Source organism: Condylostylus longicornis, unplaced genomic scaffold (assembly GCF_029603195.1).
Source record: "Condylostylus longicornis isolate FDR11 unplaced genomic scaffold, ASM2960319v2 ptg000135l, whole genome shotgun sequence".
Taxonomy (NCBI): Eukaryota; Metazoa; Arthropoda; class Insecta; order Diptera; family Dolichopodidae; genus Condylostylus; species Condylostylus longicornis.
The window spans coordinates 1,424,753-1,442,809 of NW_026578103.1; positions in this window are offsets into that span (position 1 = coordinate 1,424,753).

The following is an 18,057-nucleotide window of genomic DNA, read 5'->3' on the forward strand; positions in this document are numbered from 1 at the left end:
TTGGAAATTTTAAACGAAATTTTAATATAAATGCGGTTTTTGTACTTTGACCATAGGCCTTTGTTCTTAATGACGCTCTTTATCCTCCGCGGCATACTTTCAACGAGATTTTGAATTACTTCCTTGTCTAAGTTTTGCCATTCCTTCAAAAATCGTTCCCATAGCTCATTTATGTTTTTGGGAGACTCTGCATAATTATGTAAACGTTTTTTCACAATAGCCCAAAGATTCTCAATAGGATTGAGGTCCGGGCTCTGCGCTGGCCAATTTAGCATGGAAAAATCTTGATCTTTCAGCCAACTTTGAACGATTTTTGCCATATGCTTGGGGTCGTTGTCTTGCTGAAAAATTATTTCTTCGACCGGATAAGCACATTCTTCTACAAATGTAGGCAAATAAGTTTGAAAGAGTTCCAGATATAACTCTTTTGTCATTATTTTATTTATTTTCACAGATGGGCCTATGTGCCACCACGTAAAACAACCCCATACCATAATGTTTCCGGCGCCGTGTTTCATAGTCTCTTGAATTTGATGCCTTTGAAGCTTTTTTTCATTTGAGCGATGCCAGTAATATGACTTTCCATCGGACTGAAATCTATTTACCTTTGTTACGTCGGATCAAATTATACGCTTCCAGTGCTCTACGTTCGAGTGCTGGCGTTGTTGGCAAAAATTCAAGCGGGCTATTCTGTTTTTCTCAGAAATCGCAGGTTTTTTCTTTTTGATTCCAGCTTTTAAACCAATTTTATGCAAAGCTCTTCGAGCTGTCCACTCGCTGACATCTTTTCCCAACCTGTTAGCTGCCTCGTTCGGGGTTTTAACTTTGTTATTTTTCAGAGAGCGATACATCAAGCGAGCATCCGCGTCAGATAATAAACTTTTTCGACCTCCTACATTTTTTAATTCATTTAAATTCTTTTTTTTTCTTATGTTAGAAACAGTCCCAAGAGACACTTCTAATAATCCGGCAATTTTCCTTGTTGAATAGCCCTGCTTTATCATGGAAACTATATTATTTTCGGTTTCTATAGAAATCTTTTTCATTTTGCAAATTTTAATGAAATTCTTTCCGGAAAATAAAGAAATTTACATCTAGACAAAGGTTTTACACTGTTTAAATCTAAATAATACTGTTCCTAATGATGCAGCTTTAAAAGACCGGACTTGAACCGGTTTTTTTTTCATAAAATTTTCAAACATGCAAAAACGTGCAAAACTGTTCAAATGGGACTTTTATGAATTTTTAACTGTTTTTAGCACTTTTCCAAAAAATTTTTTGAAAAAAGTGCTTATTAGTTTCACTCTGTCCGTCCGTCCGTCCGTCTGTCCGTGTGTCTGTTTACAAAACTTCTACACCTTTGAAGATAGAAAGCTGAAATTTAATACGTACATAGATCTTTACTAGAAACTTATTTTCGTAGAACAAAATTTTTACCTATCTCCCCCCCTCTAGAAGTTATACCCCCCCAAAACCTTAAAAATGGCCATTTTTAACTATTTGTTGCAATGAAACCATAAGCATTTTTGAAATTTTGCAAACGCAGAAAGGCAGCGGCTTGCTTCCCCTAGCGCGATATACTATAGCTAAACTTTAGAAAAACAAAATGGCCGTTCAAATTTACCGTTATCTAAAGTTTTTTTTTCCAAATTTTTGATTTCGTTTTTCTTCTAGACCCCAGCCTGTAGAATCTTGAAATTAGGGGCTTATACACATTAACAAATAGTTCATTTCGTTAGAAGAAAATTTTTTTCCATCTCCACCCCCTCTCAAGTTATCGCCTCTTGAAATTTGTAAAATTTGAATTTTTGGGGCCTTATATTTCCAAAACCGCAAACGTTTTCAACTTTCTATAAACATAAAAAGCTAGCGGTAAACTCCGTGACATTAAAAAATATAATTATTTTTCTTAACTCACACAATTAACCCTTAAAATCGAGCATTATGTTAACCCCTTTTTATATTAATTTTTGCTTTATTTCAAAGACTGCATATATGCGTCATCCTAAATATATGCAATCCTAGAAAGAGTTTTGTATATGAATGAAAATAATTTTAATAGTCTGATAGCTATACATAGACTGTATTTAAAAGCAGAATTTTCACTTGTTGAAGGGAAAAGTGCTACAATACAAACCATTGGTTTGACCCAACTTTATTTGTTCTTGTTTTTAGTGAATTGTTATTTTTTATTTTATGTATTATTAGATTAATATTGAAGTAAAATTTATGTTATGTAATGAAATTGAATTTGTTATTAAAATAAAAAAAAAATTAAATAAAAAAATTTTTTTTTAATTATTTGAACACTTCTGGTCGCCACTGTATATTTACGAATGTGTATCAGGTACCTGGCCTACCTTTAATATCTATTTTTAATGAAATATTTTAGTTGCATTAAAGTTTACTGTCCTTGTTTCGATGTACATTTGTATGTATGTATAATGTCTTTATATCTAACAAGTCCCAATGCTCAGAGAGAAACTTGAAAGCACGACCTTTTATATGGTTTTTTTTTAAATCGAAGTGGCTATTTTTTGAGAAGAAATATTAAAATAAATTTACACTTATTATAAAGCAGGTAAAATTCTAAAAATATATTTGAAAAATCAAGAAAATATATTAATATTTTCATTCAGAATTATTTTAAAATTCTTGAAACAGCGGAAAAACAACAAGCACAACCATCGCCTTCAATGTTTTATATGTTACTGAAAGCATTTCATTATTTTTACGAGTAAGTGAACAGCTTTTTTTTTTTCTCATAGGGGAAGTTAACTCAAGATATGGGAAAAAATTTTAGTGTCAAGTTGAAAATATAATTACTGAAAGTCAAACTCAAACTCAAAAATTCCGACTGTAAAATAACAGGTATTTTAAAATTTTTGTTCAGGTATTTTAAAATTCTTTCCGTTTAGAATTAAGATAGGTCATACATACACACGCAGGGACATTTTATAAATAGATTGCTCTTGTTTACCTGCTAATAAAATATGAAAAAAGAGCACAGCAAAATTTTTGAAGCACTTAATATAACATGTTTGAAATAGTTTTAAAATAATTATTTATCAACATTTGAAACCATACTGAAATATGAATTTGAAATTTTTTTTCATTTTTTCTTTCCTCCTACCTTTCCTTCTTTTTCGTGCAATAGAATTTAAATGGAAAGCTTTTCAAAAAATGTGTATAATATCCTGAGATTTTTTAAAATATTAAACCCTTTTTTACTTAAAAAAAAAAGAAAAAAATAATAAAAAATATGACACGATCAGTGGCATTTAAAGAAAAAACCAGCAACGAAGCCAAAAATTCGTAATATTTCGTAAAAAAAATTGAGTATTGGGACTTGTTAGATATAAAGACATTAGTATGTATGTATGCATGTAACATATATTTAAAGTTTATAAATTAGCGCTTACAAAACATGTACTCTTTAAAAGACAAAATTGAAAATTTGATTTCGAGATTGGTTCTCTAAAAGTTGTACTCATCCTTAAAAATTCTAAAAATGCTATTTTTAGCACTTTTCCAAAAAAAAATTGAAGAAAAAAGTGCTTTTTAGCTTGTGTCTGTTAACGAAACTTTTATTCCTTGAAGTTTCATACGTATGTATATATAGATCTTTACTAGAAACTAATTTCCGTAGGAGAAAATGTTTTCTCATTTCCTCCCCTCTAAAACATTACAAACTATGGGTTTGAACTAACTTTATTTTAAATGTTGTTTCCAACTTTTTCACAATTCCGAAAAAGAAAAAAAATAACAACTTACTTCTCTTCTACAAAATCGCATAGTCAAACATTAAAATGACAAAATGATTGTTAAAATCAACTGTTATTTCTAGCCAGTATTTTTCCAATTTTTGATTGAAAATTTTGTTATAAGGAAAATTATTATAAAAATTAAATTTTCGATTTGCCATGTTTTCCAAATTTCTATGAAGGAAAAAAGCCAACATGAAACTTTTTTTTTAAATTGCATTTTGGTGTCATCTGAAAGATTAGCACGAGACCTTTCATCTTATATAAACCAAATGATCGAAAAACGCAAAAAAACGATCGATATCAAATTGTTGTAGAAAAAAACAATCAATTTCAATAAATAGAATATAAAAAAAATCCTTCATCATGTTTAGTTTTGTTTATTTTATTTTAACGGGGCTAAATTTTAAACGGGTTTATATTTGGTTAAGCTGAAGCAAAAGTCAAAAGATATTTACATTCCGTTGTAAATGTTATTAAAAGATTTGATTCAATTAAACTAATCTATCCTGTCCGAGGCCATGGTTACACGCAATGAGACAAAAATATGGGACTGATAAAACAGGACGTCGGTGTTGAACTGCCGAATGAGTTGAATGAACTCGTTAGATCCTCTAGAACTGAACCATCGCCTTTTAATGTTATTGAAAGCCAACAGGATATACTATTAAAAAATGAGTAAAATATTTTGCGGATTTAAACTACAAATAGAAATCTTTATTTTCCAAGGACAATTTCGGAAATTCACATACATAAATAATAACTACAGCAGGAATAAAAACAACCTACTCTACATATAAGAACAATGTATAAATAACAACGTATTGATAACAATGGATTGTTTGAGTCTTATATAATTCGTGATCCGCTTGGTAATAACATTAGTTATGAACTTCAGTGATCTTACAATTCTTAATTCAAATTTCCTTAGCGAAGTACATACAAGGATTCACGTGTTTTTAAAAATTTTTGCAAGGAAGAAGCACAGCACTTTTTTAATGAGCTATATAGCCGTTTTAAATTCAATATTTGAAAAGGATGATAAATTTTTTTATGTCAATTGAAAGATATAAATTAAGTATTACATTTTTTATTTTACCTTTATTGTTTTAAACTAGTTATATACATACATGCATATAGTTGAAATAGATAGTTGTTTCTCAATGCTAACTTATTTAATTAAATTGATAATTTTTAATAAATTTGATAAATTTCATTAATTTCATTTAATATCATATTTAAATAAAAGTAAAGTAATTCTTGCATGAACAAAACTAAACAAAAAATAAATTCAATCTTATACATATAACTTCCTTTTTCAGTCAATATTATGAATAGGATGGATGAATTTGATAGTTTGATAATAAATTATCAACGTTTGGCATTAACTTAGTGAGGTTTAACCTCAAACCCCTTCGGTTAATAATGTCGAGGGCGTTTATTTTTTTTGTTATGGGATTCATAACTTTGGTGAAACTCTTTTCTACAAGGTATGAAGATGATAGACCCCCAATTTTTTTTTACATTCGTACACCCCTAGCTGGTCTTTATAGACCCCTCTGGGTCTATATAGACGATTTTGGAAATCACTGGTCTAGTACGACACAGTTTTTAAAAACTTTATAGAACTTGAAAAAACTTTCATAAAGTTTTTGTATGTAAAGCGTCTGTTATATTACGTTTTGAACAAAAATGAGAGAAAATGATGACGTTTTCATTTTCCCAAGTTTTTCCAAGTTTGTAAAGTAAAATTTGTTTGAAAAACTTTTAAAATCTTAAAGCTGTCAAGACATATGTTTTTCTTGGTTATGTCAAAAGGTTTATTTTTCAAAAAAAAGTTTTTCATTAACAATAATTTTTTTTTCAAAATTTTTTTAATTAAAAATAAAATAAACAAAATAAATTAACAAATGGTTTTTTCTAAATTTCATTATTTTATAATCCAAAATTAAAATTTCCAGTTTTTTATAACCAAAAGATATTTTTTTATGTTTGATAAAAATTTTAAAATTTTATGTTTATCACTTTAGATATTTATAAGGTTTTTTCAACTTTCGGTTTGGTGTCTGAAATAAGAATGTTTTTTTTTTTTGGGAAAAATAACGTCATTGTTGTCTATTTTTAAAGTTATTTTTAGTTTTATACTAGACCGATCTAATATTCCAACACCCTCATTTTTCATGATTTTTATAACATCTGTAGAAGATCTTAGAGCCTAGAAACTTCAAAATGCAAGTTTTTCCGTTTTATAAAAAAGTGACATCGTTATTTGCGTGCGCTCTCTTTATGTAAGATAAATAGGTACGTCATTATAAGTATATATTATGTATACTACGTTTTTGATAATAAATTTAGTTCTAACTTAGTACTTAATGTGTCCCATGTTTAATAATAAAGTACTTCAAGTAAAATGTGTCATAAAAATGTGTTTTAATAATCCGGTACTATTTTTGCAGTTTGTTTTATAAGTATAACGCATGTTAAAATTTTTAAAATATACGCGCAACTACTTAGTTTTGGTTTTACTGCTGCGGAAACTATTTTGTACTAAAAAAAAATAATGTCGGAGTGCCAAGATTAAATTGAATAAGTTTCTTTGTATATTTCAGTGAACTAGAAATAATAAAATAGTGCAATTTATATATTTTATTAACTTATTTAAGTTCTAAGGTAAAAATGCGAGAGAGCATTGCATTATCAAAAATACCCATATTTACATACATATACGCGTATATATTCCAAAAAATAGTAAAGTATATGGATTATTAGTATCCTGATAAGAGAAAGCTTTAAAATAATAAATATTGTTACCCAAATATTGAGCATCCTTTTTTGTCTGGAATACCTATCTTTTCTTTGTTTCTTGTGTGTAAATAATGTTTAATAAAAAAAAAAAAAAAAAAAAGAGAAAAAAATTTTCTAGTCTTTTGTTTCTATAATTTTTGTATTCCTTTAAAATTTCTTTAACTTTTTTTTGTTACATTTTTCTTTGATGAAATCGATACTCAGAGCTTAAAATCCTAAAAGGACCCTGATTACTTGTACAGGTAAAATATACTACGATCATATTATATGGGGATTTATAATCTTTTACCTGTTTTTGAAATATCCCCTATTTTGTATCTATAGGCATTTCTTTTTATTTTTTAATATTTTAGTACGTTTATGTAACTACATAAATATGCATGTAAATATACGTTTTATATTATGTTGTAAATGATTTCTTTTGTAGTGTGTTGAGACAAAAAAATAATGTTGCCTTTTATATTTTACCAGATTACTTCTTGTTCTTTTTCTGTATATTTGAAATAATTTTTGTGGTATGATATGGATGAGATTGCCGTTATGTTGAAAATTGCAATGTTTTTGTTAATTTTTGTTTTTGGAAAAACTAAAGCCAAAGAAAATTTATTTACTTTGAATCAAGTTCGATCGTAATATTTCTTTTAAATTTTCTAATTTTTTTTTCTGTTCTTTATTTTGGATTTTCAAATGTATTTTTACTGATATACATATACGACATAATAATATGGTATTATGAGTCCATACACATACATATTTATATATGTACAATTATGTATAACTTAAAAAAATAGAAAATAGAAAAGAAACCAGTGCTATGAAGTTTAATTTGAAATAATTATTTTGCAATTTAAGTTGTGTATACTATAATACTGATTTTTATTGCACGGTACAAAAATATATACATGCAATGAAAATGATTGAAGATGATAAAAGTATACATATAAAAAGTAAATTTGTATTTAATTTTCTACTGTGAAATTATATAGGACTAAGTGAAGAAAAGGAAGTTACTACTCGTATAATAATACTGAAATAGATAAATCCATATATTGTTATGTATAGTTCGATTAAGATTCTGTGAAATATAAAAAAATACATTTTGAAGTTATTGTATAATTATTATTGTTATTTTTTTATTACCAATACGATATAGCTTAGGCATTGTGAATAAATTATCAAAATTATCTTTTGTGTATTGATTTCATTTGTTTGATATTGTAATCTGTACGAAGTACCATTATAGTCTAGACTCTACACTGTAGTCATTAATAGATAATTCACAAGAGAATTATTAGGTTTAATATTAAAATTATTAATTTGATTGTAATATTAATGAAAACGAATTTATAATACTTTAATCACAGTTATATTACATTTTATATGCGCTTACAAATAGGTTTTTATAGTTTTTTTTCTAGTTAGTTCTTACATTTTTAAAAGATTATAAAGTCAGTGTGTTGCATATATTAAATCATAAAAATTCTTGAAATTAATTTGTAACAGTCTTACAAATGTAAGATTCTAAGCAAACAAATATATTTGAACTTGAACATTTTCTAAATAACGTTTTTCGCTTTCTTTTACGTTAAAGTTAAAAGTATTTGATTTGTAAAAATTCAAAATATAAATAAATTTTTCTTTTTATGAAAGCTTAATTATACACTTTTCACGTATAAGCGAGAAAATTTTAACTCTTTAAAGCATTTCTACATATAATAATATTGTGTGACTCACTATACATTGCATTGTATGAATATGTAAAGTCAGGATAAGTGTAAGCTAATTTTTATAATATACAATATAATATTTTTACAGAATACAGAAGCAGAGGCTTTTTCAGTTCAACAAAAACAATGCTATATTTCCTATAAAGGTGAAGTTTATGTAGCCCTAAGTAATGCAGTAAAAAGATAATTTGGCTTCATTTAGAATTTTGAATAAGCGTTCATTAATAGCGACATAAATAGATGTTTTTGTTTCGATTTTCAAATTTTTATGTAATTCATTCTATACGCATTCTCAATCAACTGCAATAAGCTGTACTAACCTCAGTGTCTTTTGAAACTTCTCTTAAAAAAATAATAACTGTTTACAAAAATTGCATACAAAAGTCCCACAAGAGCTATTGAAACCGACCCGGCAAAACCAATTAATTTTTTGAAAATAAATTAGTTTTGCCGCCTAAGAAAAATCAAAAAGGACGATTAAAACGTCCTTTTCAGTCATTGCATCTCTCAGTTAGAATTTAAAGTCATAATGCGTCCCTTGTCAAAAATTAACTATGAAATTTATTAAATCATTGAGTCTAAGAGATATTATGCTGATTTTGTTATTATTCCTACAACCATCTACACCAAGCATATCAAACTGATTTATCATCACGGGCAAATTTAGGGTTTCCGCATATTGCTTCGGGCCCCACAATAAAAAAACTTAAACTACTAAATTATACTCAATTATTTTTGATTTTAATTATCAATATAAAAAAATATAAAATATACAAATAATACAGTCATACAAAAAAATACAAAATCATATTTTTAAAGAAATTTAGCAATAACAGATATTAAACCTTCAAAATTTGGTTGAATTCATTTCGCTATTTGGTAATTTTTAATATTTTTAATATTATGATTGAACATGTTGATCTGTTAATCTTGATCTTTCAGCCGTTTTATTATTTTTTAATATCGAAAATAATTGTTCACATAAATATGTGCTTTCGAACATGGCAAAAACACGGTTAATTGATTTATAGGTAAATAATAATAAAATTTTGTAATTTCCACTTCTCTAAACTTTTATTTTTAGTACAGAATCGCACAGCATTTCGATTTAAATTGTAAATTTGAATCACGTGTTTAAATATCAACAGAAAATGGAAAAATAAATAAGTTAAATTCATTTTGACATCTATTAAAATCTAAACATCTTTTTTAAAATTCGATTTTTAATAATTTATTCTAACTAGACTATTCAGAAAATTTCAAACTTACTTCACTGGTCTACTGCTTACAAATATAAGAAAATTAAACTAGTACAAATAAAATATAAGTGTTTGATTTATTAAACAGTCGCTTTTATCTTCTCGAAATTGTGCATTTTTCGCATAGCCATAAGTTTTGTTTTTGGATGTGCTACAAACCTCCGCAGAACTTTCACTCTAGTTTTAAAACTTCCTTACTTATCTAAATCAATATTTGTAACAAAATTATAAGAATTAAATTTCACAATTTTCAAAAATGGTAACGGACCGCAAATTTTTCCAGTGGCCACATATTTTTGTGTAGATGTGAAAATATATTAATATGAGTACATGCGTATAATTTATATGTACAAGAATAATCATTATATAAAAATAAAAAGTAAAATAAAAATCTTTAGGCAGTAATAATTTTTGAAAGAATAATGAATTGAGGCTGTACATACCTATCAAATATATTCGGTTTCGCAAAATATATGTTTATTATATATTTATACCATTTCTTGTTATACTCAAATTAAATACTGTTATACATTGATTTAACATTCCTTTTTTTTCTGCTTATTACTTTCATCAAATAAATACCGTTCACTTAAAAACGCATTGTATTAATGAGAAAGCACAAGTTGCTTTTGATTAAGTGTTTGTTTTATTTGTTCAATATTTTCATTTTTGTAAGGTTAGTTTACAAAGGAGCAATGCATTTAGAAAGTAAAATTTTTAATTTTCTATTTCAGTTAAATGACTTTGGAGGATATCTGAAATCTGCGTGAGAAAGAAATTAGTCAATTCGACTGAAAGATAAGAGACGCAATAAACAAGACAGATTCAAGAACAAATTTTTTTAAGTATTTTTTATTCAAATCAAAATTCTAAAATCTATATTTAAAGGTTAATTATAAGCGAGTAGTAAAAAATATCAATAAACTAGTTTGAAATATATTCATATAATATGAATATACATAATGTGAATAATTCATATATAATGTAAATTTATAATTATAAAAAGTCGAAATACTTTTTAAAAATTTAATCATGTATGTATATATGTAAATCGAAATGCACTGTGTCGAGACAGTGTCGTATATGTCGAGACTTTTAATAATGTATTGAACCCACTTGAAAACTTAAACTACATACGAAAAACTAGATATTCGTTAAACCAAAAGCACCTTTTCTATTTTATTGAATACCAAGATGTTTTTTAATTTTTACAATTTTCTAAAAAGCCCACACTTTAAATTCTACGTTATCAATGAATAACTTTATGTAAGTACTTTATTAAGTAGCCAAACTGTAAATTGTAATATCAAAGAGATTTTCAGTCTTTGAATAAATTCAGAATTAAATATAAAAGATTACATATGTACGTTGCTTTTAAATTTTAATTAATCAAAGAAAAACGTGATTCATGCCCATCTAAAACAAATGAAATCAAGTGCATAAAGTTGAAATGAAGGTTTAAGTTATATCTACGAAGGACCGTATATGTTTACACATAAAATGTGCTTGTTTTTCAGTCTAAAAATATTCTATATCGTCAAGAAACATGCGTAAATTTTTTATAAAATACTTGAAGCTAAATTTTGTTATTTTCACATTTATTTAAACAACATATTTAATTAACCTTAAAGTTCATTATTAACGATGCTTATTTTTCCTTAAGCTTTTATGACATAAAATCGATAAGAAAAATCCCGGCAAGATAATTTTTCTCTTTTATTTGTTTTAAATCAAAATTTGCGTTTTCAAAAAAAATTAGTAGTTCTAACAACTTTAACAGTAATATTGTATAGTTACTGTTAGAGTTACTATGTATTTAAATTTGCTTAATAAGATACTATAAAAATGTAATATTTTTTTTTTATCTTGCTTTGCTCTTGTGAGGAAGATTAGACTGGTTCATGATATTGTAGATAAAGCCTCTTATTCTCCCATCATACCGAAACAGATTGTTATTACTTCAAATGAAAACGCTAGAAAGTCGAAGAATTCTTGCAGATATTTTGTTTATTTTACAGGTGTTTTTAAATCGCATATAAACTTTGAGTATGCTAAAAATATCTTAAACTCTCTCTTAAACTGTGTTAGGCGTTTTCGGAATAATACAATTTTCAATCTGCCTGGGAAGAATGAACCTATTTCTAGAATGTTAACTGTTGTAAACGAATACATTTCGCGGGAAGCGTTAGCGTTAACGAAAGTCCAACTTAAGAGCACCCTTTTCACAAAATAACATTAGCTGTACAGTTTGTAAGGTCATTAGCTTTTAATATAATATTTATTATAGATGTAAATATAATATATATTATATAATATTTTATATATTTGAATAATTTACTGACCTACATTAATAATTTACTGACTTTGCAATGTTTTTTTTTTGTTTTTCTTAAGTATTTTTGAGTTAAACTTTTTGCCAACTAAGCATCTTTTTATTTAATTATTTTTAAGTAAATTAAGATAATATAAATATGAAATGTATTATATTTATACCCGTACGAACGTAGGTTCGAAGGGTATACTAAATTTTTATACCCGTACGAACGTAGGTTCGAAGGGTATACTAAATTTGCCTTACCGTTTGTAACGCTAAGAAATAACGGTGTTAGATATAGACTCAAGTGTATGTTTTTGATCAGCGTCAAATTCTGAGTTGATTTAACTTTGTCTGTCCGTCCGTCCGTCCGTCCGTCCGTCCGTCCGTCCGTCCGTCCGTCCGTCCGTCCGTCCGTTCGTCCGTCCGTCCCAACGATAACTCAAAAACTAATTGAGCTAAGTTCACCAAATTTTCACATATGATTTATTGTAGTAAGTGCCAGAACCCTATTTAAATTGGACATGATCGGGGCACCGGTTCGGGTAGCTGCCATACAACTTAAAAATTTATTTTGCTATATCTCAGAAACTATAAAAGCTGTGGTATTGAAATTTCACACAAACGAATATATTAGTAGGGCCAATGTGTCTCATAAAAGTCGTTGAAATTACTTGGCTCCTTCTGGTACCTGCCATACAACTTCAAGAGTTATTTGGCTGTATCTCAGAAACTATATAAGCTATGGTATTGAAATTTCACACAAACGAATATATTAGTAGGGCCAATGTGTCTCATAAAAGTCGTTGAAATTACTTGGCTCCTTCTGGTACCTGCCATACAACTTAAAAATTTATTTTGCTATATCTCAGAAACTATAAAAGTTGTGGTATTGAAATTTCACACAAACAAATATATTAGTAGGGCCAATGTGTATGATAAGAATCGTTGAAATTACTTGGCTCCTTCTGGTACCTGCCATACAACTTAAATAGTAGTTTGGCACACACAGTATTTTGAAAAACACATAGTACTGAAATTTTGCATACATTAATATTGTAATACGGCAACTTAAAGTCATCGTCTGTCGCATAGTCAGTTAAGGCATCTTTATTTGCACATAGGATAACAAATTCGTACGGGTATCACAGAGTTGACAAGGTCAACTCTATTTTTTTCTCGTTTTATCTAATTTCTAAATTAAGTTAAGTAATTGTACGTACATATGTAAGTCAAGTAATTGTAAATGTTTGAACTAAGTATGAAATAGTTTCATGAATAACGTCATTGAGTTTACGAGGTAGGTGAACAACCGTAAAAAAGTAATATAAAGTTACCCATTATGGTCCAGTGAGTATCATTCTTAATTTTAAAATATTTTCTTTTGTATTTTATATCGTGAGTATTCGATAAATCCGCAATAAATGAAAATATTTTTATAATTTACTCATATTGCATTCCCGTAAAGTTTGCAATATTTATTATGTTTTCATTATTATTGATCGTAACATTTTTTAGTTTATTTTAGTTTATAGCAGTTTAAAAGTTAAATCACAAAGTCCTAAAATCAGAGTTCAAGACAAAAAATAATATATTTATAAGCATGAGCATCAGTAACTTTAATAATAATTATTTTTAATTATGTGGGAACGCACTTCTCTCGGTCGGTTATGTGCTGAACACATCCGATGATTTTTTTTAATATTTAATGTGTTTCTTACCATAAATATAGAGTCGGTTGAAAACCATTTTTTTTGTTAAGTTTAAAATTTGAATTGCGTAATTTAATACCCGTATAATGTTGTGATAGATCTCACTTTTTTCCATTTGGTATTATGTTTAGTTCCATCTATGTCTATCTATCAACAAGTCTTGTAGTAATCTTGTTTACAAGAGAAAATATTGAAATTTTACTTATTTAAGTCATTAAAAATAATTGTTTGGTAAATAAAAGGATTTTGGGCAAGTTATTTTATGGTTCATTAACCATAACACTTTGAATGGCGATTTACTGATTACAGGATTTTTGTTTGTACATAATCTACATATATTTTGTTTGTACATAATTAATGTGTACTTGTTCATGATGGATATGAAGTTTGGCGTAGACAACTGTAATGAAGCACGCGTAAACATATATATTTGTACGTACATGTAGACTACAAACTGTATAGTATCCTACGGACCCGTTAATTAAGTAGAAACATATTTTAAACATTTTTTTGATTATATTCCATTTTCATCTGTCAATATATAAGATACTTTCAGTTATTTATAACGATTTTATTTATTTCTTATCTTTTAAAAAAATTTTGCATTGTAAAGACTTAGACAATTTTACAAAATCTGGTTGAAGGTGATTTTTTTCTTTTTCAATTAGTTTTACTATCTAGGAAAATAAGGTTATATTATACTAAATAAAAAACAATTAGTCTAGAAAATGAATTAAATTTTTAAATATAATTTTTATTTTGCATTTTCCTTTACGTTTTTTATTTTTATTATGACCTTATTATTATAAAAATGTACACATTTCTATTTATGTTAATGTACGAATCGGATTGCTCTCCAAATAAATTTGAAATTTTTGATTATTTGTTATTTTATGCTTTCTTTGTTCACCTTTAATAAAATGTTAATTTTTTGTAATAATTTTTTATCGTATTTTTTCTTTATTGAGAACATTTTTTTTCTCTTAATTCCCTTTACTTATGACTTTAATTTCCTTTCACACCCGGCCCTCTAAATTAGATTGCAGAATATAATATATTTATATATGTAAACATACGTGCAGTTTTTTTTCGCACTTTAATCTTGAATATTTAAAAGTCAATATTTTTTTTTAATTTCTTTTATTTTAATCATTTCGATATTCGTTTTTTCCTAATTCATTTATGAAGAGAAAGAAAAAGGAATGAATAAGAATAATAAAATTTTTATTTAATACACATATAAATATAAATCTGAAATAAAATTTATACCCCTTTTCCAATTACAAATAATATATATATATAAGTATGTATAATTATGTATTAATATAAGGACATATTTTAATATAAACTTGTGTTTTATATGCACAATGATTGTGTGTACATAAATAAATAAAAAATAAAATAAACGAGAAAAATAAAATTATAACATCACGCTTTCGGCTGGGATTTAATTTAATTTGCGCAGGACTATAAATTCTCTTTAAAGAAATTCTGATATCTCAAAAAAAATTAATTCTCTCATTTTTCTTTTGTTTTTGAAAGTCACCCTAATGATGGAAAATGTGAGTTAAAATTGTTCCTCTCTTTGAAAATGTTATTGAATTTTCTCTTAATTTATGAATTCGCCTTATTTTGCAAATTGCAGTGATTGAAAAAAACTTGTAGAGGAAAAGGGGAATTTTTCCCTCTCAAACAAAAAAAAATTGTGAATTAAAATTGTATAAAGCTGGTTAATCAAGAATTTTTTATTATAAAATAATAGCTGAATTCGTCTTTGTCTCCTTTGGTTTTGTAAAATTTTTATACTTAAAAAAACTCCGTTCTTAATATTGCAAGAATATATTAATTTACAAGCATTGAAATTTGTTATACAGGATGAAAAAATATATAAATACATGTATATTCAGTCAGGAAGAGAAAGAGAGTGAAAATATGGTTTTTTTTTATAACAGTATAACAGTAATATAATATTTGAAATTTTAATGCTCAGTAAAAGAGAAAAAAATTTTTTTTATTCCTTAGGTTATTACAATATTTGGCAGCTCATATCCGAAACAAATATTTCTTATTCATATATACTCGTATGGTTGTTGATTTGAAAAATTATCAAAACTGACATTTGATTAAAAACGAAAATGTTATTTTATATTGATAATTTTATTGGTGATTTATTAAAATATCCTTTTTTAAGATTTGTTTCTATACATGATATAGGAATATAGCTAATAAATATGTATACATAACATCTTTATTCATTTGAAATTTTCGAAATTGTTGGAATTAATTTTTGTTGCATATTTTAAATTGTATTGAATAATTTTTGTAAATTTATATACATATATATATTTATAATTTTATATGGGTCACATAATACATTGTATGACATACAGTTTAGATATAAAATTTATTTGTGTACAGATAATGTCTACATAAATATGTATATTAGTATAATTGTAATTTGTATATTATATAAAAAACTCCTTTCGTTTTTATTCTTGAACTCATTTCTGGAAATTATAATTGGCTTTGTGGTAATAATTCAACCTAGGTTAATTAAAACTTTTTCAACATTGTCTTTTAACTTTTGCTCTTTATAATGTGCTTTTTCTTGCTTTTCTCAGAAATTAAAAAGTTGTTTTTTTTTTTTTGCTTATTTTTTATTTTAGCTATGTTTATGTGTACCTTTTATATTGTACTTTTGGAAAATTGTTTAGAAATCAAATGAATATAACAATAAAAAGTTGGCAAATGAATATACTTACATACCTATTTAACATAATTGGAAAGGTTGGGTAATATTGTTATATAAAAAGTGAGATAAATAATGAATACATAAATGGAAAAAAATTATTTTTGTTTTAATGTTTGCTTTTTTAATTTTTTTTTTTCATATTTCATATATGAAATTATCGGAGTATGTGTGTTTACCATAATTTTTAATAGCTTTTACAAAAAATTAAAAAAAAAAAGTGCTTACTAGTTTCACTACATTCGTCCGTCTGTCCGTTCGTGGAGATGTTTACAAAACTGCTACACCATTGAAGATAAAAAGCTGAAATTTTATATGTATAAATCATTTTATATGGTGCTAGAAACTTATTTCCGTAGAAAAAATTTGTACTTATTTCCTCCCCTTTAAAAGTTATACTTCCCTAAAACCCTAAAAATGCCATTTTTCAACTATTGAAACCATAAGCATTGCGCAAATTTTTTAAACGCAGAAATATAGTGGCTGGCTTGTTCAACTACCGCATACTTTTAATCACAGGTTGTAAAAGTTTGAAATTTTAACAGCTTTTAGACACTAATAAATAGTTCACTTTGTTAGAAGAAAATTTTTTCCCACCTCCATCCTTGCCAAGTTATCGCCTCCTGAAATTTGTAAAATTTGAATTTTTGGTACCTTATATTTTCGAAACCGTAAGATTTTTCAAATTTCTATAAACGCAGAGAGCTAACGATAAATTCCATGCCATTAAAAGTATGTAAAATCAGTAAAGCTAAAAATATTATTCACTTTCTTTCACACAAATAATTTCCGACACCACTTCCATATAGATTCCATACAAATTTAGAATTTATTTTTAATTTACTCTCTGAGTTTGGTGGTCTCATAAGTATGTATTACATAATAAAAACGAACAATCAAATTGCACCCGCAATTTAAACGAAGAAAAATGAAGTTAAGTGAACGAGTTGCCAATTAAACTAGTTCGAGTGAAATTTAAGTTTTATATAGTTTAGATTGGTTTCCGGTTTTTTAAATTCTAGTACCATAAAAACATTGATATGTAAAATGTTCTCAAAACAGGACCATAGGAAAATGTCGCGCTGTCAAAAGGTTATAAGATATCTCTTAATATCACGTACTGAGAAAAGTTTTTTGCAAATTAATGATATTTTTCTTAAACAGAACAGATACAAATTATATCCGAAATCACGACAACCACACTTTATAGTTAAATTTCAAAATATTTTCGAATTGAAAAATATTCATAGCACATTACAAATAAATTCTTTCTCATTTGGTAATGTTTTTATACGAATGCCGATAAACGTGTATCTATTAAAACACATTTTATTCAGCTATATTTTATTTTGAAAAACCAAAAAGAGCTATTGGCAAAAAAGCCAATTATATACTTTTATTACACATTCATATATCATAATTTAATTGTCAAAGAAATTGCTATATTATATTCCTTGTAGTTTTATTTTATCCATACAGCCATATTGAAATAATTTTAGCGCCTTTTACTATAAGAAGTATTGAAATATGTTTGTGTTATAAAAAGATAAAAATTATTTCTACTTTGAGTTAAAATATTACGAGTTATCAAATATTTTATTTGCAAAGCAAAAAAATGATCTGTGAAATGATTTGCGCTCACTTTAAATATCATTTGATTTTACTGCGCAATATGTCTATCTCTATTTTCTAGCAAATAAGGGGTTAAATTTATTTAATCTTCGAAT